Source organism: Nyctereutes procyonoides, unplaced genomic scaffold, assembly GCF_905146905.1.
Source record: "Nyctereutes procyonoides isolate TBG_1078 unplaced genomic scaffold, NYPRO_anot_genome, whole genome shotgun sequence".
Classification (NCBI taxonomy): domain Eukaryota; kingdom Metazoa; phylum Chordata; class Mammalia; order Carnivora; family Canidae; genus Nyctereutes; species Nyctereutes procyonoides.
In genome coordinates this window covers 46130322-46148922 of record NW_026575120.1, presented here as the reverse complement: position 1 = coordinate 46148922, position 18601 = coordinate 46130322, and positions in this window count along the sequence as shown.

The following is an 18601-nucleotide window of genomic DNA, read 5'->3' as shown; positions in this document are numbered from 1 at the left end:
TTCAGCACTTTCAATATAATCCTCCAATCCCTTCTAGCCTGTAATGTTTCTGCTAAAAAATCTGTTTATTGTCTTATAGGGATTACCTGGAGCATAACAGTTGTTTTTCTCTTGTTGCTTTTAAGATTCTCTCTTTAATTTTGATACTTGAATTAGAATGAGTCCTGTTTTAGGCCTCTTTGGTTCATCTTGATTTTTTAAAATTGTTTTTATCTTATTAATTTAAGGTATACAATATAGTGATTCAAAAATTCCATGCATCATCTAATAGTAGTTATGATAAATGCCTTCCTTAATATCTGTTACCTATTTCACTCATCCCCCAACCCACCACCCCTTTGGTAACCATCAGAAAATTATATTTAAGAGTTTGTTTCTTGGTTTGCCTTTCCCTTTTCTTTCCCTCTACTCTTTTGTTTCATAAATTCCACATATAAGTGAAATCATATGGTATTTGTCTTTCTCTGCATGTTTCAGCATCACACCATTTAATTCCAACCATATCATTGCAAATGGCAAAATTTCATTCTTTTTTATGGATGAGTAATATTCCATTGTATGTATATACTTACCTCTTCCTCATCCATTCATCAGTCCATGGGCACTTGGGCTGCTTCTGTAATTTGCTATTTTAAACAATGTTGCTACAAACATAGGGATGAATCTGTCCCTTTGAATTTGTGTTTTTTTTTTTTTTTGTATTTTGGGGATATATACTCAGTAGTGCAATTACTGGATCATACGGTAGTTCCATTTTTAGCTTTTTGAGTAAACTGCATTGTGGTTTTCCAGAGTAAATACACCAGTTTGCATGCCCACAAACAGAGAAAGAGGACTCTTTTCTCTCTAAATCCTGGCAGCACTTGTTTCTCATGTTATTAATTTTAGCTATTCTGATAGATGTGAGATGATACCTCATTGTAGCTTTGATTTACATTTCCCTGATGATGAACGATTTAGGGCATTTTTTTCCTGTGTGTGGTGGGCATCTGGATGTCTTCATTGGAGATATGTCTTTTCGTGTCTGCTGCCCAATTTTAAAATTAATTTTTTTTGGATGTTGAGTTGTAAAAGTTATTTACATAATTTGGAAACCAATACTTTATCAAATATGTCATTTGCAAATATCTTCTATCAGTATTGTTGCCTTGTAGTTTCATTATTTCCTTTGCTGTGTAATATCTTTTTGTTTTGCTGTAGTCCCAGTGGTTTATTTTTGCATTTATTTCCTTTGCCTTAAGAGGCATACCTAGAAAAAAATCGTTTTAGTTTTGAACTCCTTCAGCTTCCTGGATTTAGATGTTCCTTTTCCTCCCAAGGTAGGAAAGTTTCAGCCATTATTTCTTCAAATAATTTTTCTTGCCTTTTTTGTATTCCTCTGTGACCCAAAAAATGTGGAAGTAAGTATGTTTGATATTGTCACATAAGTCCCTTAATTTACCTTTACTCTTTTTTATAAATTTTTCTTTTTGCTTCTCTGACTGGAAGAGTTCCAGCACTTTGTCATCAGGTTCACTGACTGTTTCTTTCACTTCTTCTAATCTGCTGATGAACCCTCTGTTTTCCAGTTCAGTTATTGTGTTCTTAGATCAATGACTTCTATGTGGAACTTTATTACATCTTCTATCTCTACATTGACATTCTTTCTTGGTGCATGAGCTCGAGGAGCATTTTTTTGTAGGCTTATTAAGATAGAACTGACACATCACTGTATATGCTTAAGGTGTACAGCAAAATGGCTTGACATATATTGTAAAACAAAATTATTGCTAGGAGTTTAGTTAGTATCCATCATCTCATAAACATATAATAAAAAAATTAGATCTTACCCTGTGATGAGAGCTCTTAGGAGTTACTCTTTTAATAATATTTATACATATGATACAGCATATATAATAATTATAGTTATATTCTGTATAGTACATCCCTAGTACTTATATATGTTGTAACTGGAAGTTTAAACATTTTGTTCACCTTTCTCCTATTTTCCTTCTCCCAAAATCCTGTCTTTGGTTACCACAAATATAATCCCTTTTGCTTTGAGTTTTGTGTTGTTCCACTCTGCATTTGATTCTACATATATGTGAGATCTTATAGTACTCTTTTTCTGTCTGACTTTGCATAATGTCCTAAAATTCCATCCATACTGTTGCAAAAGGCAAGATATTCTCATTTCATATGGCTGAATATTTCATTATATATTCACTATACACACACACACGCACACAAGTATGCACACATATATGCAGTAACAACAAATTCTTGGGGATCCCTGGGTGGCTCAGCAGTTTAGCGCCTGCCTTTAGCCCAGGGCGCGATCCTGGAATCCCGAGATCGAGTCCCGTATTGAGTTCCCAGCATTGAGCCTGCCTCTCTCTCTCTCTCTCTCTCTCTCTCTCTTAAAAATAAATAAATAAATAAAATCTTAAAAAAACCACCAAATTCTTTATCTGTTCATCCATTGATTGATGGGCAATAGGTTGTTTCCATGTCTTGGATATTAAAAATAATGCTGCAATGAACATGAGGGTGCAGTTACCCCTCCAGGTTAGTGTTTTCATATCCTGTGGATATAGTCTCAGAAGTGGAATTGCTGGATCATATGATAGTTCGATTTTTAATTTTTAAAGTAACTTCCATGTGTTTTCCTTAGTGGCTGTAGCCATTTACAATCCTAGCAATAGTATGAGATTTCCCTTTGTCCACATCCTCTCCTGTGTATGTTATCTCTTCTAGATATTAGCCATTTTAATGGGCATGAAGTGTGATATCTCATGGTTTTGATTTCAATTTCTCTAGTGGCTACTTATATTGAACATTTTTTTCATTTCAATTTCTCTAGTGGCTACTTATATTGAACATTTTTTTCATGTACTTGTTGGGCATCTATAGGTCGTCTTTGGATAAATCACTAGGGCTCTTCCCCTTTATTAATTAGATTATTGGGGGTTTTGTTATTGAGTTGCATAATTTAGACATTAAACTTTTATTTCATAAATTGTGCAGAAATATTTTTTCCTATTTTATAAGCTCTTTTTTCACTTTGTTGACTGTTTCTTTTGATGTGAAGGAGCTTTTTCCAACATAGCCCCAATTGTTTTTGTCTGATTTTGTCACTGGTGCTTTGGTTTTTCTACCCAAAAAAATCATTGCCAAGATCCAGGTCAAGAAGGTTTTCTTGTATGATGGTTTCAGGTATTATATTTAAGTCTTTAATCCATTTAGAGTTAGTTTTTGTGAGACTGTAAGATAGGGGTTTAGTTTCATTCTTTGACATTTGAATACACAATTTTTCCAGAACCACCCTTTGAGACATTATCTCTTCTCTATTGAGTATTCTTGGATCTCTTGTCAAATACTAATAAAAAATAGTCTTGGTTTATTCCTGAGCTTTTAGGTCCAATTTCAGTGATCTATTTATCTGTTTTTATACCAGAACCATACTATTTTGATTACTATAGCTGTGTGGTGTAGCTTGAAACCACAAAGTGTAATACTTTTTAAAAAATTCTTTCTTAGGATTGCTTTGTTTACTCTGGTTGTTTTGTGGTTTCATAGATATTTTAGAATTGCTTTTATACCACTGTTTATAAAAAAGTCCTTGGAATCTTGGTAGAAATTGCATTGAAGCTATGATGACTTTTGATAGTATTGACATTTTAATAATTTTAATTTTCCAATCTACAAATATGGGGTACTTTTCCATTTTATCTGCATCTTTTTTTCATAAATGTCTTGTAGTTTTTGTTTTTTTTTTATGTTTCTTTCTGCTGGTCATTCTAATTTTATTGGAGTTCAATTTGCCAACATATAACATAACACCCAATGCTCATCACACCAAGTGCCCCCCTCAGTGCCCATCACCTAGTCACCCCAACCCCCTGCCCACTTCCCTTTCCACTACCCCTTGTCATTTCCCAGAGTTATGTGTCTCTCATGTTTTGTCACCCTCACTGATATTTTCACTCATTTTCTCTCCTTTCCCCTTTATTCCCTTTCACTAATTTTTATATTCCCCAAATGTGTCTTGTCATTTTTTTAAAGATCTTTAACATCCTTGGTTAAGGTTATTTCTAAGTATTTTATTGTTTTCTTTCTGTTATAAATGGAATTTTTAATATCTTTATTCAGATAATTTTTCCTACTATATAAAGCATGACTGAGTTTTGTATGTTAATTTTTTGTCCTGTAATTTTACTAAATTTTTTGATGATCTACAACAGTTTTTTTTATAGAATTTTTGGGATTTTTCTCTATATTCAATCAGGCCATCCGCAAATAGAGACAATTTTTACTTCTTCCTTTCCAATTCTGGTGCCTTATTTATTTCTTTCCTAATGATTCTGGCAAGGACTTCCAGCACTCTGTTGAATGGCAAGAGTGGGCACCTTTTGTCTTGTACCTACTCTTAGAGGAACATCTTTTAACCTTTCACCATATAGTATGTTACTAGTTGTGGGATTATTATATATGTCTTATTTATTTATTTATTTATTTATTTATTTATTTATTTATTTATTTTGGTTTTTGGTTTTTTTAATGCCCTTGGTTTTTGAGGTACATTTTTCTGTGCCTAATTAAGAGTTTTGATCATTAAGCAGATGTTGAATTTTGTCAAATGCTTTTCTTGCATCTATTGAAATGATTATATATTTTTCTCTTATTCTTTTAATGTGATGGGATGTATCACACTGATTGATTTTTGTATGTTGAACCATCCTTACATCCTACATAGAAATCCCAGTAGATCATAGTGAGTAATCCTTTTAAATACTGCTAAATTCAGTTTGTTGTATTTTATTGAGGATATTTGTATCTGTGTTCATCGTGATTATGGGTCAGTTGTTTTATTTTCTGATAGTTCTTTTCTAGCTTTAAGATGATATTGGCCTCCTAAAAATCAGTTTGGCAGAGTTACTTCCCCTTTCATTTTTTGGAAGAGCGTAAGAAGTATTGGCCTTACACTTCTTTAAATGGTTGTAAAACTCACCAGTGAATACATCTGGTCCTAGACTATTCTGTGTTGGGACGTTTTTCATTACTGATTAAATCTCCTTCCCAGTGGTTGGTCCTTCCAGACTTTCTGTTTCTTCCTCATTCAGTCTTGGTAATTGGTATGTTTCTAAAATTTTTTCTTTTATTTCTAGGGTTGAAATTGGAAATGAATGAGAGCCAGCCTTAAGTTCTCTGACCATACCAAATCACTTTTGTTGTATAAACAAAATTTAATTTAGCTCATTTTGCAAAGCTAATTTGACTTGGAGCATTTCTTGCTTGTGCCTCTGGAAATGATAAGCAAAACTTAAACGCTTTCCAAAGGTTGATATAAAGTGACCACTGAAAATTGAAATATTGTTACCAATCACTATGATTGGTAAAAGTCACTGATTTCCCTTGATATAAACTGCCTAATATGAGCATATCAATGAACCTCATTCTGTGTTTTGGTTTGAGTGCTACCACTTTGCAAACTGTCTTTCTCATGTATGCACAATAAGTTTTTACTGATTACTACATCAATGATTTGGTTTTATTTTGGCTATTTTGACATCTGTATGATGTCCAGAATAGCTTTTTAGGTTTCTCTTTTCTTTTCTCTTCTTCATTTCTTTTCTTTTCTCTTCTTTTCTCTTTTTTTTCTTTCTCCCACTCCTCCTCCTCCTCTTCTTTTTGTGTTTCTCTTCTGCTCTAATCTTTATTATTTCCTTTCTTCTGCTCTCTTTGACCTCAGTTCTCCTTTTTTTCTAGTTCCTTAAAGTGTAGAGTTAGACTGTTTGGGATTTTTCTTAATGTTAAGTGTTTATCGCTATGAACCTCTCTCTTAAAACTGCTTGGTGTATCCTGTTAAGTTTTGGTATGCTATGTTTCCATTTTTGTTTGCCTCAATGTAATTTTTAATTTGCCATCAATTTATTCTTTGCTATATTGCTCAGAAAAACATTGTTTAATTTTCATGTGTTCATCAAGAGTTTTCTGTTCATAATTGATATCTAGTTTCTTACCCTCATGGTCAGAAGAGATAATTGGTACAATTTCAATCTTTTTTAGTAAAAGATTTTTATAAACTAAGCCTTGTTTTGGGGCTTAACATATGGTCTGTTCTATAAAATGTTCCATGTATAGTTGAGAAGAACATGTATTCTATTGTCAGAACATTTGTCGCATGTCTCTTAGGTCATTTTGTCTATAGCATTGTTCAAATCCACTTTTTCCTTATTGCATATTTGTCTAGATCATCTATCCATTGTTGAGAATGGAATATTAAAGTCTTCAAATATTATTGTATTGCTATTTCTCTTTTTACCTCTATTGGATTTTACTTTATGTATTTAGGTGCCTTATTGATGGGCACATACATATTTATGGTTGCTATATATCCTTGATTGCCACCTTTATCATTATATAATGACCTTGTCTCTTTTTATCATTTTTTTGTTCAAAGTCTATTTTGTATGAAATTTGTGTAACTTCCCCTTCTCTTTTTATGGTTACCATTTGCTGGAAATACCTTTCACATCCCTTCACTGTAGGTCTTTGTGTGTCTTTAAGGTTAAAGTGGATCTCTGTCAGGGAAAATATCCCTTGATCTTTTAGTCTAGTCAGCTATTCTTTGTCTTTTAATTGGAGAATTTTATCTGTTTGTGTTGAAAATAATTATGATAAACAAGAGCTTACTTTTGCTATTGCGTTAGTTGTCTTTTGGTTGTTTTATAGATCCGTTGTTTGTTTTTTCCTTAATTCTGCTGTCTTTTTGTGTGTATATTAGTGTCTTGTGATATCAGCATATTTTTACTTCTTTATATTCTTCCGTGTCACTAGAATAGGGTTTTCCCTTGTGATTACATGAGGGCTACACAAAATATCTTAAAATTGTAACACTACTTTATTTTATTTAAAGATTTATTTATTCATTTATGATAGAGAGAAAGAGAGAGAGAGAGAGAGGCAGAGACACAGGGAGAGGGAGAAGCAGGCTCCATGCAGGGAGCCCGATGTGGGATTCCATCCCGGGACTCCAGGATCACGCCCTGGGCCAAAGGCAGGCGCTAAACCACTGAGCCACCCAGGGATCCCCCTATAACACTATTTTAAACTAGTAACAAATGAACTTCAAAAGAATTCGTCTTCACATTTCTCCTCACCCTCACATTTTGAGTTATCATTGTTGCAGTTTACATATTTTCATATTGTGTAACTAATGCCATTTGTTTTTTTAGCTTTAGAGATGTAAGTAAATTTTGCACTATCATTACCATGTACAAAATTCAGCTTTGACTATAATTTCCACTACTGGCAAGTTTTAGACTGTCTTCTTATGTCATTATAATGTTAATTAGTGTTCTTTTATTTACTCTCAAAGAACTCCCTTTACATTTCTGGTAAGGCATGTCTGATGATGAATTCCTTTAATTTTCTTTGTTCAGGCAAGTCTTTATCCCTTCTTCATGTCTGAAATACCACTTCAATGGGTGTAATATTCTTGTAAACATTTTTTCTTTCAATATTTTGAATATATTATGACCTTCTCTCCTGGCCAGAAAAGTTTCTGTTGAGAAAATCTGCTACTAGTCATATGAAGGTTCTTTCCTATGTAACTTTTCTCTTACTGCTTTTAAAACGCTATCTTGGGCAGTGCCGGTGGCTCAGCGGTTTAGCGCCGCCTTCAGCCTAGGGCCTGATCTTGGAGACCCCGGATCCAGTCCCATGTCGGGTTCCCAGCATGGAGCCTGCTTCTCCCTCTGCCTGTGTCTCTGCCTCTCTCTGTATCTCTCATGAATAAATAAATAAAATCTTTTTTAAAAATGCTATCTTTATCTCTGAATTTTGACGATTTAATTGTAATATGTCTCAGTGTTGCCCTATTTGCTTTCAACCTATTTGGAATATTTTGGGGGTCTTAGATTGAATGACTTTCCCCAGGTTTGAGAAGTTTTCAGACATTATTGTTTTAAATATATTTTCTGTTTCCTCCTCTTTCTCTTCTCCTAGAGGTGCCATAATGTGAATATTGTTTCTTATGCCCCGTAATTCCCTTAGACTTTCTCCATTCTTTCATTCTTGTTTTTCTTGCTCTTTTTACTAAATAATTTGAAATATCTTATTTTCCAGGTCATGATGTTTCTTCTATGTGGCTATATATTCTATGGAAGCTATTTATTGAATTATTAAGTTCAGCTATTGTATTTTTTGGTTCTAAAATGTTTTTTTTAATAATTTCTATTGCCTCATCAACCTTGTTGTTTTGTTCATGTATTATTTTCCTATTTGTCCATGTAGCTGCCCATTTCTATGTTCTTGTAGTTCATTAAACTTCTCCAAGACGATTATTCTGAATACTTCATCAATTCAGATTTCCACTTCTTCAGGATCAGTTGTTAGAGCTTTATTAGTTAACTTGTATGAGCATCTTTATGGCTGTTATTGAGTAAATTATTTATCTCCAATATGTTAGTGCCTTTTCTGATATTGTACTTTTTGGGTCATATTCCTGTTTATTCATTTTCCTTGACTCCCTGTGTTGGTTTCCATGCATAAGATAAATAGCCAAGACTTTCAGCCTTGAGGGAATGGCCTCATGTAGGAGATGAACCTTATTGTTAAATCCTCCCTAGTTATGTGTTATCTCTCAAAACGTTTTGTTCAAGCTTACTGCTTTATCCTTAGTGTTCCCAATAGTTGAAGCATGCCAAGATCTGTGTCCTGAAAAGGGAGTATTTCAGTCAGCTTATTCCATGTGATTGGAAGCTATATCATCAGGCAGCAGTTTTTGAGGTATACAAATATACCTCTTAGAGTGAAGACTGGAGGAAGGACTTCTTCTGTCTTCTCCCTCTGTACTGATGGCTAGTTAAGACTTCTATTTGATACCATCCCAATCAACCCAGGAATAGCAGCCTCACTGGCTACCATAATCTAGCAATCAGGGAATGTGTCTTCTGGGTGGCAGGCACAAAAGCTAGGGCATCAGACATGTGCAAAAGCTTCTTTTAGGAAGACACTGGTGCTTTGTGATAGGGCAGAGAGGGAATGTGAATATGATCCCTGCCAACTTCAGTCTCTGGAAAAAAATCATAGTTAGTCCCTAGACATGTGTTTAATTAGTACACCCTCTTTCAGGCCATCACTCTGATGATAAGTTGTTCTCCTTCACAAAAATACCAGGGGTGTGTTTCAGTCTGCTCCCTCTCCATTGTGCCCTGGGTAATAGTGGTTGATTAACAACTATTTCATTGCTACAGGCTTGTAGAAGCTTCAAACATAAGCCCTAATAACCACCAGAGCTGGATGATCAAGGGGCATCCTGTGGGCAGCAGCCATGAAAACCAAACAAAAAAAAAAAAAAAAAACAAGGCACCAGACATATGCTGCAAATCTAGCACAGAGAAATTGGCAATTTGGAGCATGGCAGAGGGAGAGAGCGAAAATACTACTGGCTGGCTTCCATCTTGAGAGGATTTTGGTTGGTCCCAGATGTGTGTTGAATTAGATGCCTGCCCTCAGCCCAAGGCTTTAAGATAAGTAAATAGGCTCTTTCACAGAAATGTGAGATGCTTTACAGGAAACTTTTTCTCAGATCACTAGAGTCTTGAGGGTCTCACGGATACAAGCCCTGTTTGCTTTCAAAGCTCGATGTTTGGGGGGCTCATCTCTCACCTGCAGGTCTTAAAAGTTGGCATGCAAGCTGTGGGATTAAAACTTTTTCCTTCTCAGGGAAAGGCTTTGGGTTGTGAGTTTCCTCCTGATTGTGGTTCACTATACTGGGTATGGGGTTTATGGTGAGATTGTGTCTCAACTTCTCTTAATTATATTGATTTGAGTGATTTCTTATTCACCTGATATATAGAAATCAGCTAGTTTTGGGGTTTCTTTTGGAGGAAATTATTTGGTATATCGCTATAGATTTGGAGTGTCCATTGGAAGCGGTGAGTTCAGGATCCTCCCAGGGTAACATCTTGAATTGGAAATCTCTGAGGCAATTGATAACCACACTTTGTATCCTGAACAAGACTCTATAAACAAGGGCTGGTATGAGAGTGACCACACACAGCTGGGCCTGTGGAAAATGCTGCTGCTGAGTTTTGGTATCCTTGCTCTTGTAGACTCCACAGGCATGCCTCATCAGGGCTGACTGCTCCCATGCAATCGATGTAGCTCTTAATTCTCAATTCCAGAACTGCTTATATAGTGCTATTGCAGGGAGTTGGTTTCCAGACTTTGAAGTTCCTCATAAAACACAGTATTTTGGTGACAAGAAAAGTGGGATCAAGGGAGCCAATCTATTATAAGTCATTTGGTGGAAAGAGTTCTTTTACCATGTCCATTCGTGTAATAAGTTCATTGAAAAAAGACCTCCTGCCTTAGAGTCACATGTGCTTGAAGGCTTATAGAATAAAAAACTCTGGGGATATTTGTATGAATTTGCAGCAAAATCGGGGTAACATGACAATCTGGCTCTCACCCCCCCCCCCTTACTAGAGAGGGAAGAGAAGAAAACTAGCTTTGCTGGCATCTAATTTGGGCTAGGTTGGTACTTTGTATGCATTACCTTACCTTCATGACCATCCTTTGTGTTCTCAGCCAGCATTGACTATTTTCTCCCACCCCTGAGTGAAGTCAGGGTGTGATGGAAATCCTCTGCAATGATCCATGGAATGTAGGGAATGAAACCATCATGAAAACCATCATGCCCTGCTGGTATGGGATATGCAAAGTTCAGTGTCAGGGAGAAGAAGCTTCGCAACCATTCCCAATACATAGGGAGAGAGTGGAGGCTGTGGGTGAGAAGTGAGACACACTGAACTGTGTTCTTTCCTTGAGCCCTACTACAGGATGCAAACATGGAGAAGTAGCCAAGGCATCTCAGACTGTTGTCCTCTGGGCTCATGTATTACTCTCAAGCTTGTCCCCCAGGGAACCGTGTCTATGGTTTCAGATCTCCATCTCCCTTCACCTGTTTCTGGGCTCTCCCCTTCCCCAGTACTCCTGCACTGGGGTGTCACTACTCTCACCCCAATGGCCTCATTTTCCTTTTGGTCCCTTTGAACCTCTACAACCCATCATTATGTCCCTGCTGCATGTCTTCTCAACTCCTGCACCCCTCTGTCCCTCTGTACCATTCAACCTGGCAATACCCAGCCATCTGCCTTCTCTATACCTGCAAAAAAACCATTTAACTTCTTCACTGGAGGAAGTGGGTTATGCTTCCATCATAACACTTATTCGTCTGTTCCTTTTATGTCCACACATACCCTCAATTGCAGACTTCTCACATTTTTTAAGAAAACTAAGGGGAATGGAATCCATGTGCCACCATTCCTCAAGGCCCCATACTTTCATCCTTTTGTTTTCTGCAAGTAGATGTAGAGATTCCATCAGATGCTGTTCCTTCTGCTTCCTACTACTGTATACATGGCCACTCTCTCTCCCTTTCAGGAATTATTTCTATCCATATACAAAGTTTAGTATCTTGCATCTAAAAGACAACATCCTCCCCCCAAGAAAAAAAGTTGAATTTAAATATTTAAATAAAAATATTTATTTTTTTACTAAATAAAAATGAAATATTGAAATTGGAAGGAAATAGCAAAAGCAGTGGGAAGATTATAGCATTGATTACTATATTAGAAAAGAAGAAATGTTTCAAATTGGTATGATTTTTAGACTCATATATTTAAAATTCTAAAGGACCAAGGAGGTACACACCCTCTAAATTTATACTCCTGGTTCCCTCCCTAGGTGTAATGAATAGAATTGATTTCTTGAACATTTTCTAGAGGTATTTTATGTCTATATGACCAACTCTGTACATGTAACAACCGTTCACACTTTCTATCTTTGTTTCTATTTGAGATATAATTAGCATATAGCACTGTAGGGGAAAGGTGTACAGCATAAAGACAAATATATTGTGAAATGACTAGCATATTATGTTTAGATAATATCCATCATGTATAAGCACAAAAACAAAAGAAAAAATGTTTTATCCTTTGTGATAAGAGTTTTTAAGATCTTCTCTTAGAAACTTTCAAATCTACTATACAGAAGTGTTAACTGTAGCCATCATGTTGTACATACACTTCCAGTATTTATTTAACCTGTAACTGAAAAATTCTACCTTTTGACCACTGTCATCCAATTCCTTCACCCCCTAACACCCACTTTTGGCAACCACCAGTTAGATTATTTTTCCTTTTTTTTTTAAATGAAAATATTTACATTAAATATTCATTATTTGAGATTTGTACAGTTAGGATGGCATTGTATATTTTTTACATTTCTAAAATTTGTTGAAGTATATAAATGAAGTTGTTATATAAGTTTCTGGTGTACAACATAGTGATTCCACAACTCTATCATTACTTAATGCTCATTGCTGTAAGTGTAGTTGCCATCTGTCACCATACATTATTACAAGGTTATGAAATATTTTCCACGTTAACATGCATAGTATTTCTCCACAGTATGAATGTTTTTGTGCTGAGTAAAGTTAAGTCATTTTCAAAAACTTATTTACAGTATAATGTACAGTGTTACATTAGTTTCAGATGTACAATATCCTGATTCAATAATTTTATACATTACTCAGTGCTCATCATAAGTATACTCTTAATCCCCTTCATCTAATTCACCCATCTCCCCAACCACCTTTCCTTTGGTAATCTCCAGTTTCTTCTCTATATCTAAGAGTCTAGGGGGTTTTTTGGGTTTCTTTTTTTAAAATTTAAATTCAATTTGCCAACATATAGTACATCATTAGTTTTAGATGTAGGTGTCAGTAATTTGTCAGTTGCATTTAACACTCAGTGCTCATTACATCATGTGTCCTACTTAATGTCTGTCACCCAGTTACCTCACCCCCCCACCCACCTCCCCTTCAGCGACCCTCAGTTTGTTTCCAAGAGTTAAGAGTGTCTCATGATTTGTTTTCCTCTCTGATTTTTCCTGTTTGTGTTTGCTTTGTTCATTTGTTCTTTCTTAAATTCCACATGAGTGAAATCATGCTATTTCTCCATTGCTGATTGACTTATTTCACTTAGGATTATACTTTCTAAATCCACCCAGTTGTTGCAAATGACAACAAATAATTCTTTTATATGAATATATATAAATATATATAGCATATTATGCATATTATATATATTTATATATCTACCCATTCATCTAACCATGTATACTTGACTTGACAATATATTTTGGCTATTCTAACAAATGATGCAACAAAATGGGGTTCATATATCTTTTTGAATGAATGTGTTTTTTTGGCTAAATATCCAGTATTGAATTACTGGATTATATGATTCTATTTTTTATTTTTTGAGGCACCTCCATATTATTTTCCATAGTGACTACACCAGTTTCTATTCTCACCAACAGTGTAAGAGGGGTCCTTTCTCTCCACATCCTTAACACTTACTGTTTCAAGCAGTTTTGATTTTAGCCATTCTGACAGGTGTGAGGTGATAGCTCATTGTGGGTTTTGTTTGTATTTCCATGATAATGATGTTGACCATCTTTTCATGTATCTTCTGGTCATCTGTGTGTCATCTTAGAAGAAATATCCGTTCATGTCTTCTACCCATTTTTTAATTGAATGTTTTTTTTTTTTGGTGTTGAGTTGTAGAAGTTCCTACACACACACACACACACACACACACACACACACACGTATAAATATATATATTTTAAAGATTTTATTACTCATGCGAGAGGGGGGAGAGCGCAGGCAGACTCCATGCAGGGAGCCTGACGCGGGACTCGATCCCCGGACTCCAGGATCATGCCCTGAGCCGAAGGCAGACACCCAACAGCTGAGCCACCTGGGTGCCCCTATATATCTTGAATGCTAACCCCTTATCACATATATCCCCTTATATATCTGATCCCAGTCAGTATATTGTCTTTTAGTTTGGTTGATTTGATTCCTTTGCTGTGCAGAAGCTTTTTATTTTGATGTAGTTGCAATTATTTATTTATGCTTTGGTTCCCCTTGACTTAGAAGATGTATTAGAAAAATGGTACTGCCAATGTCAGAGAAATTACTGACTGTACTGTCTCCTAGGATTTTTTTTTGTTTTTTTCTCCTAGGATTTTTATATTGTCAAGTCTCACATTTAGGTCTTTAACCCGTTTTTAGTCCATTTTTGTATATCATGTAAAAAAGTGGTCCAGTTTCATTCTTTTGCATGCAGCTGTCCAGTTTTCCCCAACACCGTTGTTGAAGAGACTATTGTTTTCCTACTGCATATTCTTGCCCACTTTGTTGAAGATTATTGCCTGTAACATCATGGGTTTATTTCTGGGTTCTCTATTGGAATAGATCCATTGATCTATGTGTCTATTTTTGTGCTAGCACCATACTATTTTGATTACTACAACTTTGTAATACAACTTGGAATCTGATACTGTGATATCCCCAGTTTTTCTTATAATATTGTTTTGGCTATCTGGGGTCTTTGTGGTTCCATACAAATTTTATAGATATTTTTTCTAGTTCTGTGAAAAATACTATTGGATTTTGATAGGGAATGTATTAAATCTGTAAATTGCCTTGGATAGTATGGAAATTTTAACAATGCTTGTTCTTCCCATCCATAAGCATGGACTGTCTTTCCATTTGTTCATATAGTCTTCAATTTCTTTCATCAGTGTTTTATAATTTCAGAGTACAGGTCTTTCACTTCTTTTGTTAGGTTTATTCCAAGGTATCTTATTGGTTTTGGTCCAATTGTAAATGAGACTATTTCCTTAATTTCTCTTTCTGCTGCTTCATTATTGGCGTAGAAAAATGCAACAGATTTCTGTTTGTTGATTTCGTATCCTGCAACCTTACTGAATTTGTTTGAATTCATATGAATATGATTTATTCAAAGTGCTGAATAGAAGAAGTCTGCAACCAAGAATGTTCTATGCATCGAGACTATCATTCAGAATGGAAGAAGAGATAATGTTTCCCAGACAAACAAAAACTAAACAAGTTTGTGACCACTAAGCATCCCTGTAAGACACATTAAAGGGGAGTCTTTGAGTGGAAAGGAGAGAACAAAACTGACCCAAAAAGAAAGGATCTCAGAAAAGCTTCATAAGCTTCATACCACAAAACAAGTAATGAAATGGCACTAAATAAATATTTATCAATAATTTCTTTGGATGTAAATGGATGGACTAAACACTCCAATTAAGGACATAGAATGTCAGAATGGATTTTTTAAATTTTTTTTATTATTATTTATGATAGTCACAGAGAGAGAGGCAGAGACACAGGCAGAGGGAGAAGCAGGCTCCATGCATCGGGAGCCCGACGTGGGATTCGATCCCGGGTCGCCAGGATCGCGCCCTGGGCCAAAGGCAGGCGCCAAACCGCTGCGCCACCCAGGGATCCCCTCAGAATGGATTAAAATAAAAACAAAACAAGACCCATCTATATGCTGCTTACAAGATACTGGTTTTAAACTTAAAGATACCTGCAGATTGAATGTGAGGGAGTGGAGAAACGTGTGCCATGCAAATTGATGTCAAAAGAAAGCTGGAGTAGCAAACTAGATCTTAAATACTGTAACAAAAGACATAAGTGAAATCACCATATAATAATAAAGGGGACAGTCAAACAAAAAGATTTAGCAATTATAAATATTGATGGACCCAACACAGGAGTTCCCGAATACATAGGACCATTTTTTTAAATAATAAATTTATTTTTTATTGGTGTTCAACTTCCCAACATACAGAATAACACCCAGTGCTCATCCCATCAAGTGCCCCCCTCAGTGCCCATCACCCATTCACCCCCACCATCACCTCCTTCCATCCATCACCTCCCCTTCCATCACCCCTAGTCCATTTCCCAGAGTTAGGAGTCTTTATGTTCTGTCTCCCTTTCTGATATTACCCACACATTTCTTCTCCCTTCCCTTATATACATAGGACCATAATAACAAAAAAAGAACGAATTGAAAACAATACAAAAATAGTATTTTAACATTCCACTTACATCAATGGATAGATCATCTACACAGAAAATCAACAAGTAAAACAATGACTTTGAATGACATGGTGGACCAGATAGACTTAACAAATATATTCAGAAAATTTCATCCTAAAATATAGGAATATACATTCTTTTCAACTGCACATGGAATATTCTCCAGAATAGGTCATTTATTGGGTCATAAATCAGGCCTCAACAAATACAAAAAGATTGAAATCATACCATGCATATTTTCTGATTACAACACTATGAAACTAGAAGTCAACCACAAGAAAAAATTCAGGAAGAACTCCTGGAGGTTACACATAATTTTCTGCTAAACAATGAATAGGTCAATCAAGAAATCAAAGAGGAAATTTTTAAAAATACATGGAGAGAAATGAAAATGAAAATACCACAGTCTAAAATCTTTGGGATGCAGCAAAAGCATTTCTAAGAGGGAAGGTTATAGCAATACAGTCCTACATCAAGAAGGAAGAAAAATCTCCAAAAAAAACACCTAACCTTACTTCTTAAGGAGTTAGAAAAATCAGAGAAAGAAAAACCCAAAATGAGTAGAAGAAAAATAAAGATTAGAAGAGGAATAAACAAAATAGAAACAAACAAAAATCCAAACAAGAAAAGATCAATAAAGCTAGGAGTTCATTTTTTGAAAAGATCAACAAAATTAATGAATTCTTAGCCAGATTCAATTTTTAAAAGGTAAAAAATGAGAGGACTCAAACAAAATAAAAAATAGACAACCAACTCAACAGTAATGCAAAGGACTATAAGAGAATATTATTTCAAAATTATATGGCATCAAATTGGACATAAAAACTGAATTGGGAAGAAATAGCTGGAACAGATTATTACAAATGAAATTGAATAGGTAATCAAAAACACCTAACAACAAAGGTCCAGCACCAGATAGTTTTACAAACAAGTTTTTACCAAACATTTAAAGAAGATTTAATAGAACTATGTGATTCTCTCAATAGACTCAGACAAAGCATTTGACATCAAAATACAGCATCTTGGGGCATCTGGGTAGCTCAGTGGTTGAACGTCTGCCTTTGGCTCAGGGTGTGATTCCAGGGTCCTGGGATCGAGTCCCACGTTGGGCTCCCCACAGGGAGCCTGTTTCTCCCTCTGCCTGTGTCTCTGCCTCTCCTGTCTCTCACAAATATTTTTATAAATATTTACAAAATAGCATAATTTCTAGATTTAAAAAAAAAAACCCCTCCAGAAAGTAGGAATAGAAGGAAAATACCTCAACATCATCAAGGTAATATACAAAAGACCCACAGCTAATATCCTCAGTGGAGAAAAACAGCTTTTCCCCTAAGGTCAGGAACATGACAGGGATGTCCACTATCAGCATTGTTGTTCAACATAAAGTCCTAGCCTCACTAATGAGACAGCAGTAATAAATAAAAGGCCTCCAAATCAGCAAAGAAGGTGTCAAACTGCCACTTTTTGCAGAAAACATGATAGTTTATATAGAAAACTCAAGACTCCACCAAAATATTGCTATAACTAATACAGGAATTCAGTAAAGTCAGAAGATATAAAATCAATGTACAGAACTCTATTGCATTTCTATGTACCAATAATGAAGTAGCAGAAAAAGAAATCAAGGAATCAAGCCCATTTATAATTGCACAAAACAATTTGATACCAAGGAATAAACCTAACCAAAGTGGTAAAAGATCTGTAGGCTGAAGACTATGGAACACTTATGAAAGAAATTGAAGAAGACAGAAAGAAATGGGAAGATATTCTGTACTCATGGATTGGAAGAACAAATATTAAAATGTCTATACTACTCAAAGCAATCTACATATTCAATGCAATCCCTATCAAAATTAACACCAGTATTTTTTATGGAGCTAGAACAAACTATTCTAAAATTTATATAGAACCAGAAAAGACCCCAAATACCCAAAGTAATGTTAAAAAAGAAAACCAAACATGGGGGCACCATAATTCCAGGCTTCAAGCTGTATTACAAAGCTGTAATCGTCAAGACAGTATGGTACTGGCACAAAAATAGACATATTGATTAATGGAACAGAATAGAGAACCCAGAAATGGATCCACAACTATATGGGCAAATAATCTTCAACAAAGCAGGAAAGAATATTCAGTGGGATAAAGACGGTTACTTCAACAAATGGTGTTGGGAAAATTGGACATCCACATGCAGAGGTATGAAACTGGACCACTTTCTTACACGATGCTCAAAAATAAATTCAAAATGGATAAAGGGCTTAAATGTGAGATAGGAATCCATCACAATCCTAGAGGAGAACACATGCAATAACTTCTTCAACATTGGCTGTAGCAACTTCTTTCTAGATAGGTCTCCTGAAGGAAGGGAAACAAAAGCAAAAATAAGAGACTACATCAAAATAAAAAGCATCCACACAACGAAGAAAAGAGTCAACAAAACTAAAAGGCAAGCTACAGAACGTGAGAAGATATTTTCAAATGACATATCTGATAAGGAGTTAATATTCAACATATATAAGGAATTTATAAAACTCAACACCCCCAAAATTAATAATCCAACTAAAAAATTAGAAGACATGAATAGACATTTTTCCAAAGAAGACCTACAGATGGCCAATAGAC